The sequence below is a fragment of the Notamacropus eugenii genome, chromosome 1 (assembly GCF_028372415.1).
Source record: "Notamacropus eugenii isolate mMacEug1 chromosome 1, mMacEug1.pri_v2, whole genome shotgun sequence".
NCBI classification, from domain to species: Eukaryota; Metazoa; Chordata; class Mammalia; order Diprotodontia; family Macropodidae; genus Notamacropus; species Notamacropus eugenii.
This window is the reverse complement of record NC_092872.1, coordinates 127,645,012-127,672,975: the sequence shown is the minus strand read 5'-3', so window position 1 is coordinate 127,672,975 and position 27,964 is coordinate 127,645,012. Positions and strand designations below refer to the sequence as shown.

General features: G+C 43.5%; 1 long non-coding RNA gene across 1 annotated transcript; it reads left to right on the top strand.

Annotated features, from left to right (window-relative positions):
- Nucleotides 1-2,431: 2,431 nt before the first annotated feature.
- Nucleotides 2,432-26,616, top strand: LOC140524062 (uncharacterized). Its single transcript, XR_011973556.1, has 2 exons — nt 2,432-2,844; nt 26,063-26,616. It is a non-coding gene; the product is annotated as an uncharacterized lncRNA (long non-coding RNA).
- Nucleotides 26,617-27,964: the final 1,348 nt, after the last annotated feature.

Here is a 27,964-nt window from a genome sequence, read left to right as displayed (position 1 = left end):
ACAGTGATGGAGGAAGGGACCACAAGGCTTGCTCTGCTGTCTCCAGAAAGCCTCTGTTTAAATATAAGTATGTGGTCTGGGAGGAATGACACATTAACCCACTAAAGACCAGCGATCAAGTCACCAGAAATCAGGACCCTGAGGGGATGAGACACAGGAAAGGTCATTTTTAATGGGGAAAAAGAGAAAAATCAAGAGCGTTGGGATATGAGCCCTGGGTGGGGCAATTCAGTGGATTGTATGTGTGTGGGGGGAATAGTCACCAAACAGGCAGCAGGAGACAACTGGGTACTTAGAGACACGAAGAGGGATAGATAGCTAGATGCCTTGAGACAGTTGGGTGTAGTGAAAAGCACCCCAGACTTGGAGTCAGAAGACCAGGCTTTGAATCCTAGCTCTAGGAATGTGAACTTGAGTAAATCCCTTCATTTTCTTGAGTTTCCTCACCTATAAAAGGAAAACAGTAACACCTTCCCTGCCCACTCACAGGGTTGTTGAGAGCGGTGCTCAATTCTGATCATATTTTGAGAAGGACTTTGACCAAAAGTGTGTGATGGCAATAAGGAGGGGACCTGGAACCATGCTAACTGAGAACTGGCAAAGTAACTCAGGTGGTTTACCCTGGAGGAGAGAAGACTTGGGGTGGGGACAATATGATAGTTTTCCTCAAGTATTTGAAGAGTGGTCATATTACAAAGGATCATGTTAAGAAGGGCTTACATGTTAAGAGGGATGGGAAAAGTTTAAGAAGCCTGGAATAGAAAATGGATGAGACCTTTTACTCCAGCAGGGAGATTGGGGAATGTGGGTAGAAATGAAAGAGGCAGATTTCAGCTTGGTGTAAGAGGGTGAAAATCAGTCTCCCAGTAATCAGGGCTGTATGGAAGTGAAATGATGCAGCTCAGGAGGTGATGGGTTTCCCAGCTTCAAGGGGAGGCTGGATGATTCCTTGCTACTGATCTTGTGGGAAAGGTTTTTGTTTTAGACACACATTACATAAAGATAGTTGCTTGAGGCGTCACTCAGCCTCGAATATACCCCCAAACTTGGAGATCCTGTGATTTGGAGATAATTGATGTAATATGCTTTGTAATTATATAAGAATGATTATCATGTCATTGCAAAAGCTGTCACTACATGTTGCTGCATTCAGCTTCCTAGAACTAATTTGGAGCCAATATCTATTAAAACCACTGCTCACAAATCCAAGTTTCTCTCTGAATCTTCCCTGTCCAAGCATGGGAAGGCAAAGGGACATTTGCTTAACATATAATATAAAATAAATAAGGAATTAAAAGAAATGGCAGGCACTTGATCACTGATTTCCCAAAGCTACTTTCTCCCATCGCTCCAGTCCCTGGAAGGTCCAAGTCTGCTCACCTCCATTCCCCAAGCTGCCTTGTCAGCCCAGTGTTGCAAGCTAGAAAGCTGAATGACTATAAGGATTTTCCCATCAGATGAGCATAGGAGTGTCGAGGTGTAACTGAACGTTGCTGCAGTCTCAGTGTCCAAAAGGTGCTGCTGCTGCTTTAGTATCTGAAAGCATCAGCACCACGTGACTGGGTGGGAGGTAGGGAAATGAACTGAAGTTCAGGGAAAGCCACCTGGCTCCTTGTTCATGTTTCCCTTAGTGGCCAAATCCAATGGCCTTTTTTCAGTCCTCGTTCTCCTGAACCTCTCTTCAACCTTTGACACTTGATCGCTCTCCTCCTCGACACTATCTTCTCTCTAGGCTTTCCAGATACTCGTCTCTCTTGGCTCTTCTCTTACCTATCTGACCACTCCAGATCATACCCTCTAATCATAAATGGCTTCTGTCCTGGGCCTTCTTCTCTTCTCCCCTATACTACTTCATTTGGTGATCTCATCAACTCCTATGGGTTTAATTACCACTAGTATGCTAATGATTTTCAAATCTCTCCATTCTACCTCAATCTCTCTGCTGACCTCCAAACTCACGTCTCCAGCTGCCTTCCAGACATCTCATGTCCAGCAGACATCATAAACTCACCATGTCCAAAATCAAGCTCATCTTTTCCCCAAAACTTCCCCACTTTCCTCCTTTTCCCCCTACTCCCCTACCTTCCATATTATGCAGAGGACAATACCACCCTCTCAGTCCCTCAGTCTCCTAGCCCAAGGTCATCCTTTACTCTTCACTCTCTCTTGTTAAGCCCCAATTTGCAGCATTTGCTGATTTCCAAGATATGAATTATGCTCACCTTGAAAATTTAACTATCAACTCTAGCAAGCTGATTTGAATGCTCTAGCGTACCCCTTGTCAGGGAGTATCCTTTATTGGCATGGTCAATCTCTGATAGGATCCCATTTCAATTAATATTGCTATAGAGAGGAGGTAACACATATTTCCCTGGGTGGTTTCCAGATGTCCGACTGTAAACATTCAGGATTGTTTTGGTAGGGACTGGAGGCTAGAAAGACAACATGTACATAAATAGGTGCACACAAAGCCAGTGAAAGGTAACTTATTAGGAGAAGGGTCTAGCAGCTTGAGAGACAACAACAGGCTTCTTGTAGAAGGTGAGATCTGAATTATCTTGAAGCAAGTCAGGGATTCTAAGAAACAGAAGTGAGGAAGATTGTGTTTGTCAGGAAGATGATGCCACGACTTGCAAGTGAATTGGATTTAAGTGAGGAAGGGCTGTGCAGAGTCACCAGCCTCACTTTCTCCTCCAGAGTCATCTGGGTTCAGTGACTGGTTGTTGATCAGGACAGCTGGAGATGGCCCAGATGAGGAAGGAAAGTGATCTACGAGTGGAGACAGCAAAGTGAATCAGCTAATCACTCAAATGCCTACTTTGTGCCAGATACTGGGCTATAAATGTAAGTACAAAGAATGAAATAATTCCTACCCAAAAGAAGTTTACACTCTAATGGGGGAGAGAAGTGTCCATAAAATAGATATTGTATAAAAATAAAGTTAATAAATGTAAACATATAAAAGGTCGTTAGATAGCGAGGTATCACAGTCAGAGCTCTAGGTCTGAATTTAAACCATTCCAGATGTTTTCTATCAACGTGAGCCTGAGCAAGTCATTTAACCTCTGTCTGCCTCAGTTTTCTCAACTGAAAAATGGGAATAATAAGAGCACCTACCTTGCAGGGTTGTTGTGAGGATCAGATGAGGTAATATTTGTGAAAGTGCTTAGCTTAGCATCTGGCACATAGTGGGAGCTGTGTAAAAGCTTGTTCCTTTCCCTTCCTTTCTCTAATTAAATGCAAAGGTATGTGATGGGAGATAGTGGTGGGAAAGAGCATGTGCTCCAGTGTCACTAGATCAAAGACTGTGGAGAGGCAGAAGAAGGTTGGAAAGGTGGGGACTGGTTTGTGAAGGGCTGAAATGATAAGCAGAGGAAGGTAGATTTGATCCTGGAAATAGCTTTCACCCAGCTTGGGACTTGCTCAGCTCTTAGCCAGCACAGTGGTGGGTGGGAAGAGGGGTGTGAGCAGGAACAGCCTTGTTTTTATGAGGGGACTTGGGGTATCTGTTCTCCAGGGAAACTTACTGAGAAAGATGGTGTCTGCCTGGGTTGGGAAGGATCAACCTTCCTCCCAGACCTTGACTTGATGTGTGAACAGCTCCCTCATCTTATTCTCATTACTCTGCATTCTTTGAGGCCTCCAAACCAGGGACCATCAGCAGCCAAATCCCCCTCATTGTCTGAGACGTTCTAGTGTTCGATAATAAACAGGCTCCCCTAGTCCAGCCAGCTGTGCAGAGAATAGTTTTCTTGTCTCCCCGACTGGCCCATCTGGGTGGGGCCTCAGTCTACTCCTTGGGGAGGGAAGGCTCTATCCATCCGTCCACTTTTGGTTTGAATGAGCCATCCTACCGCCTACATCCCCCACCCTCATTCCTGACTCAGGCTTTCAGGCCCTGTGAGCCCCCCCCCAGTGGAGGTCCTTGGCAGAATACCTTTCTCTAGGCATCTGGTCAAACCTCCGACAAGGCTCCCTAGCCCCTCTCCAGCTGCAGAGTCTCCCTTCTCCCTTAGATCTCATACATACAGAGGCTCAGAGAATCACAGTTCTAGAGTTGGAGGAGATCTTAGGGATGCAGTTTAACATTTTAACAAATGAGAAAAATGAGTCCCTGAGCAGTCAAAGATACAGCTAGATAGGATTTCAAGCTGGGTCTCTCCTGAGTTCGATTCCTGCCCTCCTTGTGCTATACCCCACTGTCTCTAAATCACCTTTTACAAGTGTCATCTCATTTGATCCTCACAACATCCCTGTGAGGCAGGTGCTATTATTATCCTCATCTTACAGTTAAGGAAACTGAAGCAGACAGAGGCTAAATGACTCGCTCAGGCTCACATAGAGAGAATGAATTGGATTCAAACTCAGGTCTTCTGACTCTGGGCCCAGAGTGCTACACACCATGATACCTAGCTCCTTTGTATTTAGCTACTTTATCTATTTTCATTTATTAACTTTATATTTATTCTATCATCTGTTTTTATAGATGTTATCTTGTCATCTCCCCCATAAAGTATCAAAATAAATCTTACACTTTTTTGGTATATCATAGCCCACTTTGGGAGTCTGGTGAAACTTATGGACCTGTTCTTAGAACAGCATTTTTTAATGCATAAAACAAATCACTTAGAATTACAAAGGAAGCGATTACATTGAAATATTGTTATAAAAAATAAGTTCATGCCCAAAGGGCTATAAAACTGTGTGCATACCCTTTGACCAATCAGTACTGCTTCTAGGTCTGTATCCCAAAGAGATCATAAAAATTGGAAAAGGACCTGCATGTACAAAAATATGGCAACTCTTTTTATGGTGGCAAAAAATTGGAAATTGAAGGAATGCCCATCCGTTGGGGAGTGGCTGGATATATTGTGGTACATGGGTGTAATGGAATTCTATCTTTCCATAAGAAATGATGAGCAGTCAGATTTCAGAAAAACCTGGAAAGACTTGCATGAACTGATGCTGAGCGAAGTAAGCAGAAGCAGAACATTGTAACAGCAGTAACAGCAGAACAGCAACATTGTTTGACCTGTAGAACAGCAACATTGTTTGACCTACTTTGACAAGCTTAGCTCTTCTCAGCAATTCAAAGATCTAAAACATCTCCATAAGACTCATGATGGAAGATGCTACCCACATTCAGAGAAAGAACTGTGGAGTCTGAACACAGATTGAAGCATACTATTTTCTCTTCCTCATGGTTTTTCCCTTTTGTTCTGATTCTTCTTTACAACATGACTAATGTGGAAATAGGTTTAATATGATTGTACGTGTATACCAATATGAGACAGCATGCCATCTTAGGAGTGGGACACAGGGAAAGGAAAAATTTAGAACTCGAAATCTTATAAAAGTGAATGCTGAAAACTAAAAATTAATTAACAACAATCACAAAAATAAGAATCCCCACTAATATTACCTGATGTTCCTCATTCCAGGATGATCTGTCATTCTCTTGCCCTGCCCCTGCCATAGGGTAACCAACCCCCTTACTCTTTCTCCTTCTGATGAGGAGACAAGACATTATTCTGTCTGACCTCTGCTCAGGTTAACCCGATATAGGGACCCCAAACCTAAGCCAATGACTGGACCTTTGCCCCAAATGAGTAAGCTCTTCTCCTCTGCTTTGCTTCTCACCCCCTCTGCTTCCCTTCATATTATATTAACACTTCATTAGGAAGAGAACTGGAAAGGTCTGAGTCCCTGGGCACTCCTGAGGATGGGGGAGGATGGAGAGAGGAGGACTGCACCTTAAGGGCTTCCCTTCCAGCATTTCCCAGCATTCACCTACATCACAAAAAGGCAAACTCTTCTCCTTACTCTTTCCAAGCTTGGAATGGATCCTAAAATAGTTGTCACCATCACCATGGAATCAAAGGCGTTAGAACTGGCAAGGACTCAAAAGATGATTTAGTCTAACCTCTTCATTTTACAAAATGATGATCCAGGCAACAGCAGGGACCTGCCCAAAGTCCCACAATTAGTACCCAAGCCTGGATGAGAATGTGGGTCATCTGACTCTGAATGGAATCCTCTTTCTACCTCATCCCTAGAGACAGCTCACACTATGACTATAAAATGTTATATGTCTAAGGAATCTCACAACCCCCTTGAGGCAAGTGATTTAAAAGAACTATTACCTCCATTTTTTTGCCTTGGAAATCTTAGAGATCTGGTGGTCTTATCTTCTCTGGGAAGCTAGGTGGTACAGTGGATAGAGCACTGGGCCTGGAGGCAGGACAGTGTTCGATGATTTCTGATTCTTTATGATCTCATTTGGGGTTTTCTTGGCAAAGATACCTGGAGGGGTTTGCTATTTGAAGTCAGGAAGACCCAAGTTCAAATCCATCTTCATACTCGTTATTTGTGTGACCCTAGGCCCACTTAACAACTCTCTGCCTCAGTTTCCTTATCTGTAAAATGAGAAGGTTGGACTTAATGACTTCTAAGGTCCTCTCCAGCCTGTAATCTATGATCCTATGCTATTTTGGGCCTTTAAAGATGTACTATATATTCTTGTTTTGGGTTTCATTATCCAGGGTCACAGAAGCGGTTAGCAGCCCAGTCAGGACTAGAGCCCAATTTCCTAACACCCCCCACCCCCCAGTCACCTCCTGAGTACTCTGGCTAGTCCAAGGGTGGGAGGGAAATCTATGAGGTGGGGTAGAAGTCAGGCCTTGGTGCCCCAGTGTCTCCAGCTCACCACCAGGCAGGCCATGTTTTTGGTGAAGAACATGTTTTGTTCCTAGGCCTGTTTTCCACATTAGTCTGGCGGCTAAGCCACTTCCTGACCCAGTAGAGGAAAGCCGTTCTCCTCATTGGAAAAGCTTGGTTCACCAGCTGCTCCTAAATCATCTTATCCTGTCATTGAGCAGCAAGAAGCTTTCAGGGGCTGAGCAGGACCCACTAGCCCCTGTCTAGGCTGCCAAGCCTTGGAAAGGGACCAAAGACAAAGTGCAAGCATTCCTGGAGGGATGCTCCCCTCCTCCTCCCACCATTCCACTCAAGAAGGACTTATTAAACACCGACTGTATGCCAGTCACCATGGATACAAACACAAATTGTGTCCTCCCCCCGCCAATCTCCAAGGCTTACAGCTACGTATTTCTTCATGTGGGACAAGAGGAATAGCCTTTATCATTTGCTGTTGTTAGAGAGGGAAGCTTAGACCTGTGATTTCATTGGAGTAGGAAACTCTAAGCAAACTCAGTCTGCTAAAGTAGACAGACAACTGTTCTGCAATTTACAATCTCAAAAAGTTGCCTGGGACAATGAGACTGCCCATTGTCATGCATCCATATATGTCAGTCAAGATTTGAACCCAGGTCATTGTAACTACATAGGTCAGCTCTAGGATGAGTATAATTTTCTGGTATATTCCATTTACCAAGCTACCCTTTTAATTAATAGTCTCTAAATTCTAATTCCTAGAGCAGCTAGGTGGTGCAATGGACAGAACTCTGGGCCCAGAGTTAATCTTCCTGACCTCCAATCTGGCCTCAGGCACTTACTGTTACCCTGTGTGACCCTGGGCAAGTCACTTAACCCTGTTTGCTTCAGTTTCCTCATCTATAAAATGAGCAGGAGAAGGACGTGACAAACTTTTCCAATAGCTCTGCCAAGAAAACCCCAAATGAGGACACAAGTGAAAAACAACCAAATAACAACAAATTTTAATTCCATAAACAATTATTAAGCTCCTAATGTGTACAGAACATTGTATTGGGCACTGGGAGAGATATTAACTTTAGATAAAACACGGTTCTTGCTCTTGAAGAAGGCACAAACACAGGTAAATATAATGTATCATAATACATGACAAGGTCATTAGGGAGTTGCAAACTAAGTAGTATGTGAAGTTGAAAGCAGAATATTATTACCAAAAAGCCATCAGGGAAGGCTTCTCCTAGAAGGTGTATGTGTGTGGAAAGGGAATCAAGCCTAGACTTATTAAAGAATACAGGAGTTGGGAGGGATCCCAGAAATCATCTAGTCCAACCTCTTCTTTTTACAGATGCAGAAACTGAGGCTAAGAAGAGACCTTATGAGTCACGTAGCCCTAGACTATATAGAGCCACACTCCCAAGTGCAGCATGAATCAGATTAAAATGTAATTGGGAAATATTGAACAAGACAAACAAGTAAAAATACAATAAAACATAAATAATCTGTGGTTTTCTAGGTCCTTAGGCAGCTGAAGGGATCTTCAGTGGCCCTGCTTCTATTTGAGATTGACACCATTGCTCTAATCCAACCCCTTCATTTTACAGACGGGGAAAATGAAGACAAGATGGGGGTGGGGAGGAAGTGACTTGCTCAAGGGAACACAAGTAACTGGCATTCTAACAAGCAGCAGAAGGCCCATGGCTCCAGACTGTGATGGAATCTCTCCTGTGTTTGCCATCTCTATTACATCTGGGCTCTTGACTAGGGTCAATCCAATACTTGAATCTACTTTGTCTTATCCTCTGATTGCTTTGTGTGGGAGTTTTGTCTCCTCAGCTACACCACAAGCTCTCCAAGGGAGGTCATGTCTTCACTTCTTTCTTGGCATGCTCCAGGGCTCAGATCATAGTAATAAAAACTCATTGATTGATTGGCCCGAATTAAATTGAGTTAATTTAAATGACAGGTTTAAAAGAAGTAGGGACCTCTCTGCAACAGATGAAGGGATGGGGGGGATTGGATCATTGCCTGGAACATCCTCCCACCTTCAGACTCTCCAGAGACACACCTCAGAGGCCCACACCAATCTTCCGGCTCAGGCCTTGCCGTAAGGCTGCAGCCAAGGAAGGGAGAGAGAAGCTGAGCTCAGCAGGGCTGGATCAGGATAGGGTGATGTGGGCTAAGCTTTTCCTCCTGTCCTCTTCTGGGCCTCCCCCCCTTCCTTAGATTCCCTTCTCTCCAGTCATGTCTGGACCTGCCCAACCCACCCAAGTAGTGAAAATTTCTGGCCAGGCAGAGGGCACACAAGGCTTCATCTGTCTCCCATGATTGATGTGCTCAAGGCACTCCCAGGATGGGCACTCTGTTCTCAGCTAGAACTATTCTGAAGGGCCCAGGAATGCCTGGGTCTCTCCTTGTTGGTCAACAGAGGCCATCATGACTCCCTCACTTTTTCAAGGCTACTCTGGTTCTCAGTTCAAATGGGAGGGGCCAAAGAAATAGCCCCAAGTGGAGGGGCCTTGGGGGAGAGAGAGGAGGTAGAGAAGAAAGAAAAAATGCCTTTTGGCCCCCCAAATTAGTGATCCTGCCAGGGATGAGTGGGGAATGTCACATGAGTTCCTGGGGAATCCCCCAGAAGCCTGGAGAGATTGACGGGGCCCCCTGCAACTTTCTAAAATATCCCTGTGCCCTAGTGGGTCGGTATAGAGGGTAAGGGTGAGGCAACCAAACATGCTGAGCAAGGGGAATGCTTTAAGTGTCAAGTGTCAGCCCAGGAGAGTCCCTGGGGAGGGAGTGAGGAGAGAAATCACAAGCATGGAGTCCCCACCCAAGGGAGATGGGAGTGGTTGACTCTGAGGCTACTGAGGTCATCTTCTCATCTCTGCAAGCAGATCTCTTCATGCTTAGTCTGTACATAATGTATATATGGTCTGGATGTTTTCTTCTATAAGATTGTAAACTCTCTGAGAGTAGGGATTGTGTCATTCTTTGGACTAGTGTTCCCAGTGCCTGCCATAGAGCCTGGCACAAATATATGCTGGTGGTGATTGAGTGCAAGAACTTAGGGCAGGAAGGGACCTTCCTAGGTCACCCAGTTCAACTCCTTCATTTACTGGGAAATAAACTTTGATGCAGAGACTAAGTGACTTGTCCAAGGTCTCGTTTGCTCATGCAGCAGTCATCTTCATAGCATCTCAGACCATGCTTGAACCCCTGTTCTTTTCTGTTGTTTGGCTTTTGTTTTCTTTCTTTCTTTTTTTTTTTTAATAATTATTTTGTTATCAGTGTTCTACATTCACTTCCATATACCTTAGATTTTTTTCCTCTCCTTCCCCCTCATTCCCCCCTCCCTCCCCATTCCTTCCCCTAGAGGGTGTGCAATCTTATATACGTTCTACATATACATTCCTATTAAATACAATTTCACCTTAGTCATGTTGAATAGAAGAATTAAAATGAATGGGAGAAACCATAAAACAAAACAAAACAAAACATAACACAAAAGAAAATGGTCTGCTTCATTCTACAATCTAATTCCGTAGTTCTTTCTCTGGATGTGGAAGGCATTTTGCTTCAAGAGTTCATTGGGAATTTTTTAGGTCCTTGCATTGCTGTGAAGAGCTAAGTCTACCAGAAAAAACCCTCGCACACTGTGGTTGTTGCTGTGTACAAAGCTCTCCTGCTTCTGCTCCTTTCACTCAGCATCACTTCATATAAGTCTTTCCAGGCCTCTCTGAAGTCTTCCTGCTCATCACTTCTTATAGTGCAAAAGTATTCCGTTACATTCATATATCACAATTTATTCAGCCATTCCCCAATTGATGGGCATCCCCTTGATTTCCAGTTTTGGGCCACCACAAAGAGACCTGTTATAAATATTTTTGTACATGTGGGACCCTTTCTCATTTCTATGATCTCTTTAGGATTTGACCTTTGTTTTCAAAAAGGACCAGTGACATTGTGGGGGTGATGTCTTGATGCCAAAGTCACCCATTGCTTGAACACCACCAGTGATACAGATCCAAGCTCACTCCACTATCTGGGTAAGTGGTGAGCCAGGCCTCAAACCCAGCCTCCTGCCTCCAAATCCAATGTTCTCTTCACTGTAGATAAAAGAGCTAGCCCCTCTGTGGGCTGTCTTCCTCCGAATGAAAACTCTTTCCATGCTGCTTACTTCTATCTATATCCCCAGAGCTTAGCTGGTCATAGTTAGTGTTTAATCGATGCTTTTTCATTCATTGATTCATCCATTGATTGATTGATTGATTCTTCTAGTTGAGATGATGACCCTGAACTTGGGGGTGCTACAAGCATCCTGGGGGTGTGTGGCAGGGAGAAAGGCAATTATTTGCCTAAGGTCCTGGGGTACAGTAGAAAGAAGACTTGGATTTGGACTAAAAGGACATGAGTTTGAATTGGGATTCTGTCACTTACTTCCTTTGTGACCTTGGCCAGTCACTGAAGGTCTCTGGGCCTTAATTTCCTCATGTGTAAAATGAGGAATTTGGGCTAGATAGATGATCTCAAAGGTTCCTTCCAGCGCTAAATCTGTGACCCTCAGAGGTCATCCTCTCTCATTAGGAGATACACAATTGCTACACACAAATAGACTCTCTACTCCTACAGGACCTGGACCAATTTTCCTCTTTTTCAAATTAAAAAAGTGGAGAGAGGGAATATGGGAGTTGGAGAGTAGTGGGTTGTCTCAAAAGTAATGTGTTTAAGGAAAGTTCTACCTCATGCTGGCTGGGACACAGAAAGTCTAGTCAGGAGCCATCTGATGACCAGTGTCTCCCTGAGTAAACACAATGCATTGCCCGCCCCCTGAGCTCATTTTCCTTGGCTGGGGAGGAGGGATGATGTCACCACTGGGCCTAATTGCTCCTACTGGCTGCAGAGTTTCTGAGTTAAAACTATGATTGAGTTATGAGAAACAGGCGCTCCTGGGCTCTGTTCCCAAACATCCGTCTCTGAACCCCTTTCTAAGTTCAGATGGGAAGAGTTGGAGTGAGAGAAGGGAGAGTGTCCTGTGGCTTCCTTTCAGGGATCCCAAAGAACTGAATGTCTGCCCCATAGCCACACTCTCTGGATGGTGTTGGTGTGGTGGGCCACCACCCAGTCATGAGGGAGCCCCCAAATACCTAGGAGGAAAAGGTGCCTGAGGCATTCTCTCTCTCCTATCCCATCCACCTCAATCAAAGAGATAAGCCACAATGGCCCATGCTAAGCTTGTTCGTCAGGGAAGGCAGATCAAGCATGGACGGAACTCAAAGGTATGGACTGGTCAGAGCCCACAGTTTGAGTCTGAGGCTGAGCCTGGTCTTCAGAACAGCAGGGAGTAAAGGCAACCTGTGTTTCTATCCATTTGGTGTTGAGGTCACTCCTATCTCTCCCAGGAGGATAGCATCTCATTCCAGAACTGGGAGATTTTTCCATAAGCCTAACCCAAGTCGAGGGTGGGAGGGAGAAACAGCTGCCTACAATGCACCCTCTGTGTCTTCATTCTCCACTGACTATGTTAGTGTACCTGGTCAGGCAACTTGCCTTAATTTTTCCTAATCCTCAGTGGCACCTAGCTGCCATTCTTATAGGGTTTTGAAGCCATGGAACCATTGCAGAAATTAAGGTCTGGATGAGTCAGTGGTACAAGTAACAGAGACTGGGGCTGACGTCAAGTTCTGGAGCTATTCTCACGTCTGGTAGTGCCCCTAGTCCTAACTAGGAATTGTGGTGTCTTGGGTAATTAAGGTTGGGGAGAGAGATCCCTCTACCTGTGGAGGAAAGGAGCAGTGAAAGACTAGACAGGGAATAGTTCATCTCAGCTATGAGAAGACCTCAGGATCCTACCTCCAGCATGGGTGGGCTTTTACTTTCTTCCTGCTCTAAACAACTTTTCTACAAGTGGTTTGTAGAGTCCAGTGCAGTGGGGATGGGGGAGGGATGCCCAATCTCTCAAAGAGTCTGTGCTCTTACACTTTATCTGCCAACTGCTGACCTCACTCCCAACCCAAGAAGGAGGTGGGGGGTGGGACAGGACATGGTGTTCATCTTTGATCCTCTGCCATCCCCAAAACTTACTGTAGATTCAGAAGTAGCCTATAGGAAGTGGGGTATAACATGGAGAAGAGGGTAAGGGATGACCAAGGGAATAGAGGAAGCCATGCTGTGGCAGGGGAGAGCAAAGAAGGAGTGTAAAATGTAGAGACAATGGACAAAGAATCTTTTGGAAAGGAGGCATGCCCATGGAGGCAGTTAGGTGGTGCAGTGGATAGAGCTCTAGGTCTGGGGTTAGGAAGACCTGAGTTCAAATCTGGCCTTTGACACTACCTAAATGATCCTGGGCAAGTCTCTTAACCCTGTTTAACTCAGTTCCCTCATCTATAAAATGAGCTGGAGAAGGAAATAGCAAACCACTCCAGTATCTTTGCTTAGAAGAGTTAAACATGACTCAATAGCAACATGACCCTAGAAATTTTTGCATCATGGACAAAGTCCTTTCTGCCCAACCCTAGTTATAGCTTTGGAATATTTCCTGCTCCTTTCAGTCCCTTGCCTAAGGGGAGTGGGAGGAGCAAGGATTCCATGTCATTCCACGGAGTACCATGGTACTCCAAGAAAGGAGTACAGACTCCATGTCATTCCATAGACTACACATGGAGTGCACACCTGCAGGGGTCTCCCCTTTCTGTCCTTTTCCCCACCGCCCTAATTCTGAGGTTTTTAGCTACATACATGCTTATCACCCTGAGAAGTCTCTATCCTGAAGTAGAACCTCTAGGGATGCCGAAAGACTTCCTGAATCCATTCCTCAATGATAAACAAGCTTCCATGACCTCCCTCCCATCCAGCTACTATTAATCAAACCCTATTCTCTATCATTGCCCACTCTTTCATTCCCATTCCCCTCAACCCAACTCCCCCACAGTATTCCCCTCTAAATCCTATTCACCCCTTACCTTGAGCTCTCTAGAAGGCCGCTCTATAAGTAACAAACTTGTTTTCTTTTCCCATTCCTGCTTCCCACTGGCACCTAGATCCCGTCTGCTAACACAGCCTCCCTGGCTATGCTTTATAGCGCTGGCCTCACCTTTCCTTATACCCTGAGACTCACTGGCTGAGGGGGAGGACTTGGAACATCCCTTGTTCCACACTGTCACTTTCAGATTCTTCCCCTACCATTTTCACTTACTCCTCTGAGGTTCATGCTATCCAAATCAATCATGAAATCCTGTCTATCAACCTCTAGGACACTGGGGCTTCTCCAGATTTCTGATACTTGATCTCAGTTGGACCCTCCCTGCATCGAGGCATGATTCACTATCCCACTCACCACAGCAGTTTTTCCAGATCTTTTTACAGGCAGATGGTGGCAAAGTCATTGGAGCACTGGACCTGCAGTCAGGAAAGCCTGAGTTCAAATCTCTTCAGACACTTACTAGTCAGTTTGTCTCTGTTTACCTCAGTTTCCTCAACTAAAAAATTGGAACAATGATAGTACTCACCTTGGAGGGTGGTTATAAGGAGTAATCAGTTAATAAACATTTACTAAACACCTGCTATGTGCCAGGCACTGTGCTGAGCACTTGGGATACAAAAGGAAGCAACAGACAGTCCCTGTCCTCAAGGAGCTCACAATCTAAAGGGGAGACAATTGGCAAACAAATATGTGCAGCACGCGGCTGCTTGGAGGATGGATTGGAGTGGGGAAAGACTTGAGGTGGGCAGATGGCCGCCAGGGGGCCCTTTGAATAGTCTGAGTGTGAGTGATGAGTTGTGCACCAGCATGGTGGCAGTATCAGAGGGGAGAAGGGGATTGATGTTGCAAAGGTAAAATTGACAGGCTGTGATTGGATATGGGGGGTGAGATGGATGACAGCTAGGTTAATCCTGTGCAGTGGGAGGATGGTGTCGCCTCAAGAGTAATAGGGAAATTAGGTGGGGAGAATTTAGAGAGAATGATAATGAATTCAGTTGGGAACCCATTATTTCAAATAAAATAATATTTGTAAAAGTGCTTAGCACAGCGCCTGGAACATGGTAGGTGCTATATGGAGATTCTAAGAGGAACTCACCAGTGATTGAAGGGGATCTGGCCCTGTCAATTAGGGTGATCAAGAGTGTTAAGGACCGTGGAGAAAGATGAGGATTGAGAGAAGACCACTAGATTTGTCAGTTGGTAACTAACTTTAGTCTCAGTGTTAAGAAGAGAGTGAGAGCAGAGGAAATTGACAATCCAATTATAGGCAGCCTTCTCAAGGGATTTCACCACAAAAGACAGTGGAAATGTTGGATAATATTTAGCGGGGATGGACAGATCAAGAGAGGGTTTTCTGAGGACGGTGTGTTTCTAAGCCATAGAGAAGCAACCAGTAGACAGGGAGAGAGACAAAAGAGTAGTAAAGAAGTAGGGACGTTAGAAGGGGAAATCTGCTGGGGAAGATGAGATAGAATCATATAACATGTTCGTGTGAAGGGGTTAACCTTAGAGATAAGAAGGGACACTCTGTGACATTAGACACAAAAGAGGGAGGAGACAATGACAGAAGGCACTTGAATGGTATGAGGAGAGGAGAGAAAAATGAATTCTAGGCTAATGGCCTCAATTTTTTTCAGTGAAATATGAGGCAGAGATCTCATCTGGGAGGGTGGAAGGAGGGGTACCCATGGTAGGTTTCAAGAGGGAAAGAAAGAGAATAAGCACCGTGTCCATGATCCTATGATCAACAGAAATTCTCCAAGGGAAATGTCATAGGGTCATATATTTAGGACCAGAAGGCATCTGGGAGGCCATCTAGTCCAACTCGTAATTTTAGCGATGAGGAAACCAAGGCTCAGAGATGATAAGTTATGTGCCTACAGTGGCACAGGTAGTGAGCAGCAGTCTGTTTCTGAATGAAGGTCCTCTGACCCCCACATCTAATGTTCCCTCCATGGTACCCCTGTTTCTTTCGTTTGTTGGATCAATCAATCAATCAGCGTTTATTAAGATCTTACTATTTGTCAGACAGTGCTGAGTGCTGAGGATACAGGAAGAGGCAAGACAGCTCTTGCCTGAAGGAGACAACAAACAAACATATGTAAACAAGCTTTACACAGGAAAAATAGGAAATGATTAACAGAGAGAAGGCACTAGAACTGAAAGAGGAGTTGAGAAAGGCTTCCTGTAAAAGATGGAATCATAATTGGAAATAAAGGAAGTCAGGGAGGTCAGTAGACAGTTGAAGAGGGAGAACATTCCAGGCATGAGGGACAGCCAGAGAAAACAACCAGAGCTGAGAGACAGAGTGTTTTGTTCCGGGAACAGCCAGGAGGCCAGTGTCACAGGATTAAAGAGAGTATGTTTTGGGGAGTAAGGTGTGAGAAGACCGGAAAGGTCGGAGGAGACTAGGTCATGAAAGATTGAACACCAAATAGAGGGCTTTGGAGGTGGCTGAAGGGAGAATGGATTGAAGTGGGGAGAGACTTGAGGCAGGCAGACCCACTAGCAGGCTATTGCGGTAATCCAGGTGTGAGGTAATGAGGACCCACACCAGGCAGTGTCAGACGAGAAAAGGGGGCGTAGGCAAGAAATGTTGGAAAGGTGAAATCAACAGGCTTTGGCCCTCAAAGTAGGTTTAGTGAACAAGTGGAGATGGATATCCTAAAAATGTCGGCAAGGGTGGGGGGCAGAAGCTAGAAACAAGAACCCTTTTAGGCAACTAGGGCATGGGGTCTGGGTGTCACTCCTAGAGAAGAAAAATAATAGAGTTCCCAAGACAGGATAATTAGAATATTGAGAGACCACACCATGTGGAGATCCATTGAAGGGGCTCTGGATATTTACCTGAAGAAGAGACTATTTAAGGGGGCATGACAGGTGTCTTCAAATCCAGATGCCTATATTGAAGGGCTCTCACAGACAACTCCCTGATGCTATAAGCTACTGAGCAAATGCCACTCTGCTGTATGGTCATATTATCATATAATTTTTTAAAACTGGATATGTGATTTCTTTGGTAGGGAATTTGCTCACAGGAAGTTCGCTACACCAAAGAGATCTCAGATTTAGTTTTTTAAAAAAATCATGTGGTAGTCAGAGACGATTTTTTCTCAGAGTTTTGGAGAGGTAAGTTTAGGTTTGATATAGGGGCAAATTCTGAAAAAAGTGGAACATGTGGCCTAAGGAGGCAGTGGGCTCCCTCTCACCAGAAAGCTTCAAATGGAGATTGGATGATCACTAGTCAAGGATATGCTAAAGGAAATTCCTGTGCAAGTACAGGCTGGACTAAATGACCTCTAAGGTTCTTTCCAAGGACCTCTGAGAGACTGAGATTGTTGGGATTCTAATTTCCCTATCAGGGTTAGTGTCAGTGGTGTAGATATTTCACATAGGCAGAGAGAGAGAGAGAGAGAGAGAGGGAGGGAGGGAGGGAGAGAGAAGGAGAAGGAGGAGAAGAAAGAGGAGAAGGAGGGGGGAGGAGACAGAGAGAAGAGAAAAAAGAGAGAGAAGAGACAGAGAGAGGTAGCTAGATGTGTGTGTTTGTGCTCTGTTGCCAAAGAAGACCACGCTATCAGAGAAATGATGGCATGACTCACACTTGACTTTGTTTTGAGTGAGGGAGGGCTGTGCAGGTCACCAGCCTCACTTTCTCCTCCAGAGCCATCTGAATCCAGTGACCTGATATTCATCAGGATGACTGGAGATGACCCACAATGAGGCAACTGGGGTTAAGTGACTTGCCCAAGGTCGCAAAGCTAGTGAGTGACAAGTGTCTGAGGTGAGATTTAAACTCAGGTCCTCCTGACTCCTGCACTGGTAATCTATCCACTGAACCACCTAGCTGCTAGACAGAGATGGATAGGTGAGTAGATGATTGACAGAGATAGATAGGTAGGTAGGTAGGTAGGTAGGTAGGTAGATAGATAGATAGATAGATAGATAGATAGATAGATAGATAGATAGATAGATAGATAGATAGATAGATGGATGGATGGATGGATAGATAGATAGATAGCTCGGCCACATAGTGCCTGGTACATAGTAGACACTTAATAAACTCTTGCTGATTGATTTAAATACCCAAAAGAGGAATTTATACTTTCTCCTAGTGGTAACATGGACTCCTAGGGAGTCCATGAAGTTCAATGACCAGAGCAGTGACAGGGTTAGCTCTGTGATCTGCTGCTAAGTGTTTAACAACCAGCTATCTAAAAAGCATGACTCTTATAATTTTCATCTTCATTATTTACATTTTCTCCTTCATTTTCTTAAGTCTAGAGTGGACCATCAGTAAAACAATAAATCAACCTTCATTTAGCATTTGCTGATTTCCCAGCTGTATGTGCTCACACAGTTGGCTCTGGAGCAGGTAGGAGCTGGATCCAGCACCCCCTGGAGGTGCTCTTCATTCATACCCTTACTCCAGAAAACACATGCATAGGGTTAGAGGGAGTGGAGAAGGAGCAACAGAAAGATAAAGATAGGACAGTGGTCATTGCAAAGGGGACTGCTAGGCCCTAATCAATCAAAATAAACATTTATTAAGTACCAACTATGTGCCAAACACTGTGCTAAGTGCTGGGGATATTACAACCAAAGACAATTTCCCAGCTTACTATCTAATGGGGGAGACAACATGAAAACGACTATGTACAGACAAGTTATTTACAGAATAAATAGAAGATAATTAACTGAAGGAAGGCACTAGAACTAAGAGGGTTTGGGAGAAGCTTCTTGTAAAAGATGGGATTTTAGCTTAGTCAGTGTCACTGAATCAAAGGATGTATGGCAAAGCGTAAGGTGTAAGAAGACTGGAAAGGTAGGATGGGGATAGGTTACGAAGGGCTTTGGATGACAAACAATGCATTGGTGTAGGACCATCCTTCCGCAAAGTGGAGTGGGTGGCCATCTTCAAGGTATAGCCTGTGGGGTGCCAAGAAGACCACCTTCCCCTACCAGCCTGCCCTGGGATCTTTGTATCCCATCCATCATTAGGGTCATTCTGGAGTCACGCCATGATCAAATCCTAGAACTGGAGGAGCATTATAAATCCAGTCACCCACAGGATGCAGTCATCCACTCTGTAGCATCTTGGATGAATGGTCATCTGGACTGTGATTGAATACTTCTAGTACTGGGGATCCAGGTTCACCATGAACACATTCTACTGTTTGAAAATTCTTGTCATTAGAAAGTTCTTACTTATGTTGACTTGTTTCCCTGTAATTTCTTCCCATTGTTTCCTGATCCCTGGAGCTGAAGAGAACAAGATTTTTTTCTTTGACAAGAAAGCCCTTAGAGTCAGTTATCATGGGGCAGTGAGGCAGAGCAATGGATAGAGCACTGGCCTTGGAGTCAGGAGGAATTAAGTTCAAATCCCAGCCTCAGACACTTGCCACTTAATACTTGAGTGACCCTGGGCAAATCATTTAACCCCAAATGCCTCCAAAAATAAAACAAGAGTCAGTTATCATGTCTTCTCTAAGTTGTCCATTGTCCAAGCTAAATGTTACCAGTTTCCTCAACTATTGCTCCTGTGAACTCTCCCTAATTTAATGCCTCTCTTAAAAGAAGGTACCTTGGATTGGATATAACATGATACGGTCCTGGTGCAGCCCAAGATTGTGTTAGCTTTTTGAATATCTACATCCTCCTTACTATGTGAGTCTGGGTGAATGGTTTAACCTTTCTGGATCTTTGTCTTTTAAACTGTTAAATGAAGGGAATGACTCAGATGATCTTGAAGGCTCTTTTCAGCTCTATGATTCTAAATGCCATAATGGAGGGACAAACGCTTTAAATACTTGAGGTTCAGAGAATAGGGGGAAAATCATACTTGATAGAGGGTGAGGATGGGATCAGGGAAGACCTTCCCTCTCTGGAAAGGGAAAGGAGTAGAGGTGGCATTTGATCTGAGCCTTAAAGAATTGGTAGGATCAATCAATCAATACGCATTAAGTAGCTACTATGTGCCAGGCACTGTGCTAAATGCTAGGGATTAAAAAAAAAATAGCTAAAGACAGTCCCTGCCCTCAAGGAATTTATAATCTAATGGATGTATACAAGCCGAGAGTCAGCAGATATTCCAGGAAAGGATACAAATAAAGTCACAGTGATAAGGAAGCATAGCCTGTTTTCTATGGAGTATAGGGCATATGGAGGAACTGTAATGAAAATTGCCTTGGAGTTGTCTTGGATCACTGTATTGATCATAGCAGACAAGTGTTTCCCAGTTGGTCATCATCATAACGTGCAAAATAATCTCCAGTTCTCCTCATTTCACTTTGCATTAGTTCATATAGGTCTTGTCATGTTTTTCCCCCCTGAAACTACCACCCTCATCATTTCTTAAAGCACAATAGTGCTCCATCACAATCATATGCCACAATTTGTTTAGCCATTCTCCAGTTGATGAACATCCCTTCAATTTCCAATTATTTGCTGCCACAAAAAGAGTTGCTATAAATAATTTTGTACATATAGGTCCTTTTCCTTTTTCTTTGATTTCTTCAGGGTATAGACTTAGTAGCGGTATTGCTGGGTCAAACAGTATGCACAATTTATAGCCAGCCCATTTGGACATAGTTTCAAATGGTTTGACCAGTTCACTACTCTGCCAATAGTTCATTTAATATACCTATTGTCTCTCATCCTCTCTGGCATTAGTCATTTCTGATGAGTGTGATGCGGTACCTCAAAGTTGTATTAATTTGCCTTTCTCTAATCAATAGTGATTTAGAGCAATTTTTTCCTGTGACTAGAGATAGCTTTGATTTCGTCCTTTGAAAATTGCTTGTTCATATCCTTTGATCATTTATCAATTGGGGAATGGCTATTATTTTTATAAAATTGACTCAGTTCCCCATATATTTGAAAAATGAAGCCTTTATCAGGGAAACTTGCTGTAAAAAAATGCATATAAACTGACTAACTGTATTATTACCATTTTCCCTATCACTTTTAAAATCTTTGACAATCAACAGAACAATAAATTAAGACCTGATTTGCAGCCTTTGCTGAAAATTTAACAATCACTCCATCATACTATGTGACCTTGGACAAGTCAGGAGAGATTGAGAAGACTGGACTAAACAATCTTTAAAAGCCTTTCTTTTTTTAAAAAAATTATTTTTCCCTCCCTCTCAAAAAAGAAAAAGAAAACCTTTGCAATAAATAGGGTCAAGGAAAATAAATTCCTATATTGGCCATGTCCAAAAATGTGTGTCTTCTTCTGCATGTTGGGCCATCATCACCTCTCTATAAGAAGGCTGGGAGCTCTCCCTTATCAGTCCTCTGGAATTGCTATTGGTCATTGTGTCAAACATAGTTAAAAGCCTTTCCAGTTCTAAATCTATGCTTCTACATCTGCCAAATGGTCATCCAGCTTTTCCTGGTTTACCCCAGGACGATTACCAGTGCACTTTGGAGAGTTCTAATTCTTTGGGAGGTTCGTCCTTTTATTAAACCCAAGTCTGTCTCTCTAGAACTTCTACTCAGGGCCCCTAGTTCTGCGACCATGCAAAAACAATCTAGCCTCTTTCTCCCCTCCATGTTAAACACTCCCAGTTTCTCCCGTTGATCCTCATGTGAATGAAAAAGCCCTTCATCATTCTGGTTGCCCCACTCTGGATGCTTTTCAGCTTATCAATGTTCTTTCTAAAATGTGGTACCCACAACTCAATACAACTTGAATACTTCGAATGTAGTCAGACTAAGGAAAAACACAGTAGAATGATTGCTTTCTTCATTTAAGGAAGAAAGGAAAAGATCTTTTTGTCAGAAAAGCATAATCAAGCAAAATAAAAAGGTTAAGACCTAGGTTATTGATTATGATACTAGATTAACTTTTTTCAAGCCTGAATTTATAGTTGAGTTTTTTTTCCCTTTAATTCTCCCCCACTAAAAAACCTGACTTCTTACAAGGTCTGATCACAAAGTGTGATCTGTTCACATAATATTCTGCTGGCAGAGATGGTCTGTGTCCAATAACGTGTTTCTTATTCTGCTTATTAATCCATTGTCTCAACCACTTCTAAATCTACCAACTTGCACTATCGTCTAGCCTATGTCTCCATCTTGTCTGCAAGTACTGTATGAGGAATTTTGTCACCTTGGGCAAGTCAATTAACTTCTCTAAACCTCAGTTTCCTAATCTGTAAAATGGGGGTAATCATAACGGCACTACCTAATTATAACATTACAAGAACATAGCTCTAGAGCTGGAAGGGACCTTAGAATATCTAAGTTCAATCCCCTTCTGTCCATCTAGTCTAACACTCTTCATTTTACAGGTCAGGAAACTGAGGCACAGAGAGATGAAGTGATGCCCAGAATCACGCAGGCATTAAGTGGAAGAACAGGGGTTTAAACCTGGGTCCTTTAACTCCGCATCCAACATTCCTTCATTATACTACACCATATGTCACAGGGTAGTTGGCAGAATCAAGCAAAATCATGCATGTGAATCACCATCTCACCCAGGCTAGAAGGGCAACAGTCATTCATGGGCATGATCCCAAGACTGATTGGCACAAGAACTTTGACCAGCTCCATTATTTTGGACCTGCGCCAACCTTACATGGTCTGGTGGCTCCCTGCTCCAAGGAGCTCATAATCTTAGGGTGAGATCTGATTCAGATACCCAACTGGCTTTGGCTCTACTCCAGCTCAAAACCTCTGAGCTCAAGTGATGAATCCACCAGCCTCTGTTTCCCTAGCAACACAGACAGACTACATGCATGCACCACCATGCCCTGCTAAACTATACATTTCTACACAGATGTTCACTATTCTTCAAGAAGCCAGGCTATATCAGTCTTCTGGATCCTCGTCCTGAAGGCAGCGTTTGGCTTTTGGACTATTTTCTTTCCTTTGTAATACAGAACTTTCTGCAAATCTTCTCCACGGGATGAGGAAACCAGATGTTAGCTTTCTCCTCCCAGCCCCTTAACATAACTTCTCTATTCCCCAGCCTCCAGTCTGCCCTCAGCACAGGTCAAAATGCCTTCCCTGACATCTGATTCCTCATTCCTTTTCCATTCCAGCCCCCAGAGGAGTAAGAAAGAGCAGGGAACTGCTGACCCCCACAACCTTACTCTATGGACCTGGTGGTCAGTTTGCCCTGGGTCAAGGGTGAGGTCAGCTACATGGCTGGGGAGGAGATCTTGGGAAGAGACGAAGGGCCTAGCAGCAGGATTCCTGGTTCCCAGACAAAGGCTTTGTTCACAAGCTTGAAGGAGTTGATTGTCTGGATATGTGAGTAGGAGTTGCTCTCAACTAAATTGTTGTCTTCCAGATTTGTCTATCTTTCCCCTACTTTCTTATTTGGTGCCCTATTTTCCCTTTATAGCCCTTGAGGAAAGAGAGCTGATAAGTTTACTCATACTAAGGTGTTAGTGACTCTTCCCAGTGTGGTCTCCACTTCAAGAGGAGCTTGGGGAGGACAATACTTAACCCAAAAGAATAAAGTTCTAGAGGTGGTATTTTAGATATTAATGAGGGTGTCATACTTTTAGAAAGGAAGGGAACCTGCTACTGCCCCTCAAACTATAGTAAGTATTTCCTACTCTGTCCATATTTAAAACAAGCCTAGTCTATGGAGTTATGTAGGAGTCTATGAGCATCCATGAGCTACTGTGTTTGTGCCTTTCCCATCTTTCTCCCTGAATGGCCAGGAACATGACACCCTCATTCCCTGGGGTCCAATATAGGCCACTGAGGTCTTGTGTGCTTGTTTTGCTGGAAAGATTTTTCTTTTGGCGAGGGGGAGAAAACATTTTTGAGGTGAGATGTTGTATAACAGCCTGGATTGGAAAATATGAAAACCATGTTGGCGCCAAAAGTCAAGGCCAAGAATTAGGAGGGAACTTCTGGGCCCTTCCTTTGATGTCCTGCTTTTTTACATTCATAGGACATTGTGACTATTTGGGACAACCAAGGAAAACACCCATCAGAAGCTTCCAAAGATGGTTTTATTAATCAAATCATCTTTAGACCTTTGATGAGTTTTTTCCTAAGACATGGAAGGGTCATGGAATAGTGACCCCTAAGTGGAGTAATGAGTTCCCTTCCCTGATGGGCATGATGCTTTTGCCTCATTTTCAAGGCTTTCTTTGCTTCTGCTTTGGGGATACATGAGTACCAGGACAGTCACCCTATGTGTCCACTTGTCTTTGTGACTCTTAGTACATCCAAGAAGCCATGACTATACGTGTATAAAAATGTGCATGACCATAAACGTGTGGATGAGGAGTCTGTGCTTGGGTCTATCTCTACCTGTGCGTCTCTATATTTTTTAATATGAAAAAGCATCACGTCCTTTTCTAATACCATACAACATATATACATATACATATACATATATATATGTATATACGTGAACACAGAGGCACACACAGGCAACAAGTACTATAGACATGTACAATTTCATATATGTGTATATCATCACACCAACACACACACATGCACACATGTATACAGAGTGATGGATAGAGAATCCTATGTTGAATCATAGAACATTGGAGCTAAAAAGCTCCCTTGAGATCTCTTCCAATTTTCTCATTTTACAGATGAGGAAACTGAGGCCCAGTGAAAGGAAGGGACTTGCTGAGTAGAGTATAACTTGTTTTTATGTGTTATCTTCCTCTACTAAATTATAAAATCCTTGAAGGCAGGGATTGTCTTTTTCATATTTGTATCCCCAACACTTAGCACAATGCCTGACACATAATAAATGCTTGCGGTCTGACTCTGTGTGTATATATATATATCAGTACCTAAACTGGGTCATTGTGGATACTCCCTCCATCAGAAGACCACAGGATCAGAGCAATAGAACTGGAAGGGACCTCAAAAGCCAGTAACCCAACCCCCTCCTTTCACAGATTAGGAAACTGAGGTCCAAGGAAGATGAATGACTTGTACAAGGTCTTGAACTCTGGTCATCTCACTCCAGACTCCACACTTTTTTTGTGTCTTGTTTCAACATGGCTTCCATAAAGATCACAACCCTTCCATGATGTCAAAAGGTAAACTACTTGCAAGTAGGGATTATTTCATTCTTTGAAAGAGCTGAGTTCTTCCTCCATAGTTGACCTTTTCTCAACTCAATTCTGACTCTCCTATTTACCTGTATAGTTTATTTCTCCTGTATGTATATATGCATATGTGCATATATATGTATATACACACACATCTTATTTTTAAATAGTTGTTTGGGGTGTTAGACTGAACTCCTTGAAGGCAGGGACTGTCTTCTGCCTTTCTTTATGTCCTGAGGACTTAGTACAGTGCCTGACGTAGTCCGTGATTGTTTGATGAATGTTTATTGGCTTGACTGAAGCAGAGAAAGGCATAAATGCAAAGGAGGTGACTGGGGAGTCTATCATCCATGCCCAACTGCATTCTTCACCATTTCACTCACAAACATGGTCACTTCATGTCTGGAAGAGGTACTTCCTTTTGTCTCAGGATCTCCGTTGTGTGATCATTGCATCCGGCAAATGGGGGCCTCTCCAAGTCTGAAAATACTACAATTTCATCAAATGAATTGTGGGACTTAATTGATCAGACTCCCCTGATCACCCTACAACAGGTTTATGGGGGCAGGAGGATGAGAGTTATGTCAGTGGAAGGAGACCTGTCACTGATACAAGCACAGATCTTTAAAGTAGCATTGAAATATAGCTGAGGGGAATGTGAGTCTTTTTATCGAAAGAAACACATGACCTTCCAATAAAGTTCTCTTCTGATGCCTCATAACAGTGTGGAGATGATCCTAGGTTCTCCAAGGCTGTGGAAGTGTGAAGGAAATTCTGGTGGTCTTCATTGCTCCAAGTTAGGAAGACTTTAACTGTGGGTTGAAGTCTAGTGAGAGACTATACATTCATTGTCCCAGGACCTGCCTAGCTTACTTGGAGAGACTCAAGAAGAATATTGCAGGTAGCCATTTCAAAACAAGCAATTCAGTTGTTTTTCAGTTGTGTCCAACCCTTTGTTGGACAAAACCACTTGGGGTTTTCTTGGGAAAGATGCTGGAGTGGTTTGTCATTTCCTTCTCTAACTCATTTTACAGATGAGGAAACTGAGGCAAACAGGGTTAAGTGACTTTCCCAGGGTCACACAGGTAGTAAGTGTTTGAGGGCAGATTTGAACTCAGGAAGATGAGTCTTCCTGACTCCACCATCTAGCTGCTCTGAGTTCAAATAGGGTCTCAGACACCACCTGGGTGACCCTGGGCAAATCACTTAACTTCTGTCATGCTCAGCTTCTTCAGCTGTAAAATGGGCATAATAATAGCACCCACTTCCTAGGATTGTGAGGATCAAGGGAGACAATCATTGTAAAGCATTTAGCACAGTTCCTGGCACTTAGCTGGAAATTAATCATGCTTGTTCCCTTCATTTTCCCAATTAGGACAGTATCCGGAAGTGTCTAGCAGAGCAGTGATCAGAGGAACCTGTGAGAACAAGGCCAGCGGGAGCAGCACAGACATCGGTGACTGAAGCACTATGGTCCTAGAGACAGGAGGTGCCTTGACCACCCATTATCTCTACACATCTGCCTCCCTACTCGTGACTTCTAAGGGTGTCCTCCTAACCCGCTGATACTGGGTATAATTGTGGGAGAATGTAGCCCAGGTTTATGGGAGAACTGCTTTGTTGTTACTTTTCTTACAATGCTGTTTCAGTAAATACTGTTGCTAATTGTGTCCTCTGGTGGACTACCGAGAGTTAAAGACATTGATGGATACTTGGGAACTATCTCTTTAGGAGAACGGACCCACAATATCTCCAGTGGGTACGGCACAAGAGTCATGCGTACTATCCTCTGCCTTCTTCAAGAAATGGGACACAAAGTACAAGAACTTGAAGGTGTGTCCAGGAAAATATAAAACTATTATAATCCCTCGATTACCTCCCAATTCATTATACTTTCCTGAATGGTAAAGATAACTTTATGAGACTGTATTTCAGATGTTGTCCATTCACTTTATGCTTGTACTCTATGATCCACTCGCTCACAAGGTTCAAATCTCTTGACTAGCCAAGACATAACTTGGACTTTCTTGGTCCTTTGGATATCTTTCTGAGGTTGTGGGTCTAACCCTCAGAGAAGCAGTAATGTTTCAGTCATCACCCCAACCCCACCCCCACACATGGCAGTCAACCTCAAGATCTTTCTACCTCTCAAGCACATAAGGTTGCTACCCATGAAGGATTGCTAATCACTGGCCTGTGCTTAGGGTAGAAAATAAAAAGCAAAGGAAGGTGGCCAAAAACTTAGGCAAGCACATTTTCTCACTACCATGCACTTGTGTAACCCTCATTGTCAGTAGAGTAGAGGAGAAAGAGAAATTCCCTTCTCATCCTCTGGAAGTCCAGACATAGAGCTCTAGAAAAGTCTCAAATAAGAGAGACAAAGTGAGTCGTCTTCTTCTTTCTCCTCCTCCTTCTCCTCCTCCTCCTCTTCCTTCTTCTCCTTCTTCTTTTCCTTCTTCTTCTTCTCCTTCTCCTTTTTCTTCTTCTCCTTCTTCTTTCTCCTCCTCCTCCTTCTTATTCTTCTTGTCCTTCTCCTTCTCCTTCTTCATCTCCTTCTCCTTTTTCTTCTTCTTCTCCTTCTTATCCTTCTTCTTCTTCAGATGCATTCAGGATTAAGTGACTTACCCAGGGTCACACAGCTAGTTAAGTGTCTGAGGCTAGGTTTGACTCCATGGCTGTGAGGCATCAAGAATAAGTCCAAGATTGTGAATCTAGGTGATTGGAAGGTAGTGGTACACTCTACAGAAATAGGGGCAGGTTTTGGAGGAAACGTATGAGTTCTGTTTTAGACATATTGAACATGAGATGCCTATAAGACATTTTTAAAGTTTAATAGGAAGTTGGTGATGTGGGATTGGAGCTCAGGGGAGAGACTAGGACTCGCTATATCGATCTAGGAGTCATCCACGTAGAGATGATAATTAAACCCATGGAAGTCTATGAAGTCACCAAAGTGAGAGTGCAGGAAGAGAAGGACACCCAAGTTAGAGGTTGAGGGATACCCAAAGATATGGGTGATGAATCAGCAAAAGAGATCCAGAAGGCAAAGTGATTGGAGAATGAAGACCCAGAGAAAAGAGGGTATCTAGGAGAGAGGGAGGTTAACAGTGTAAAATGCTCAAAAAAATGAGGACTGAGAAAAAGCTATCAAATCTGGCAAACAAAAGATCATGGAAATAGCAGCTTCAATTGAAAGATGAGATGGGAAACCAGATTACATAAAGGGTAGATGATGAGCGAGTGGGAGACACAGATTAGAGACAATTTTTTTTAGGGG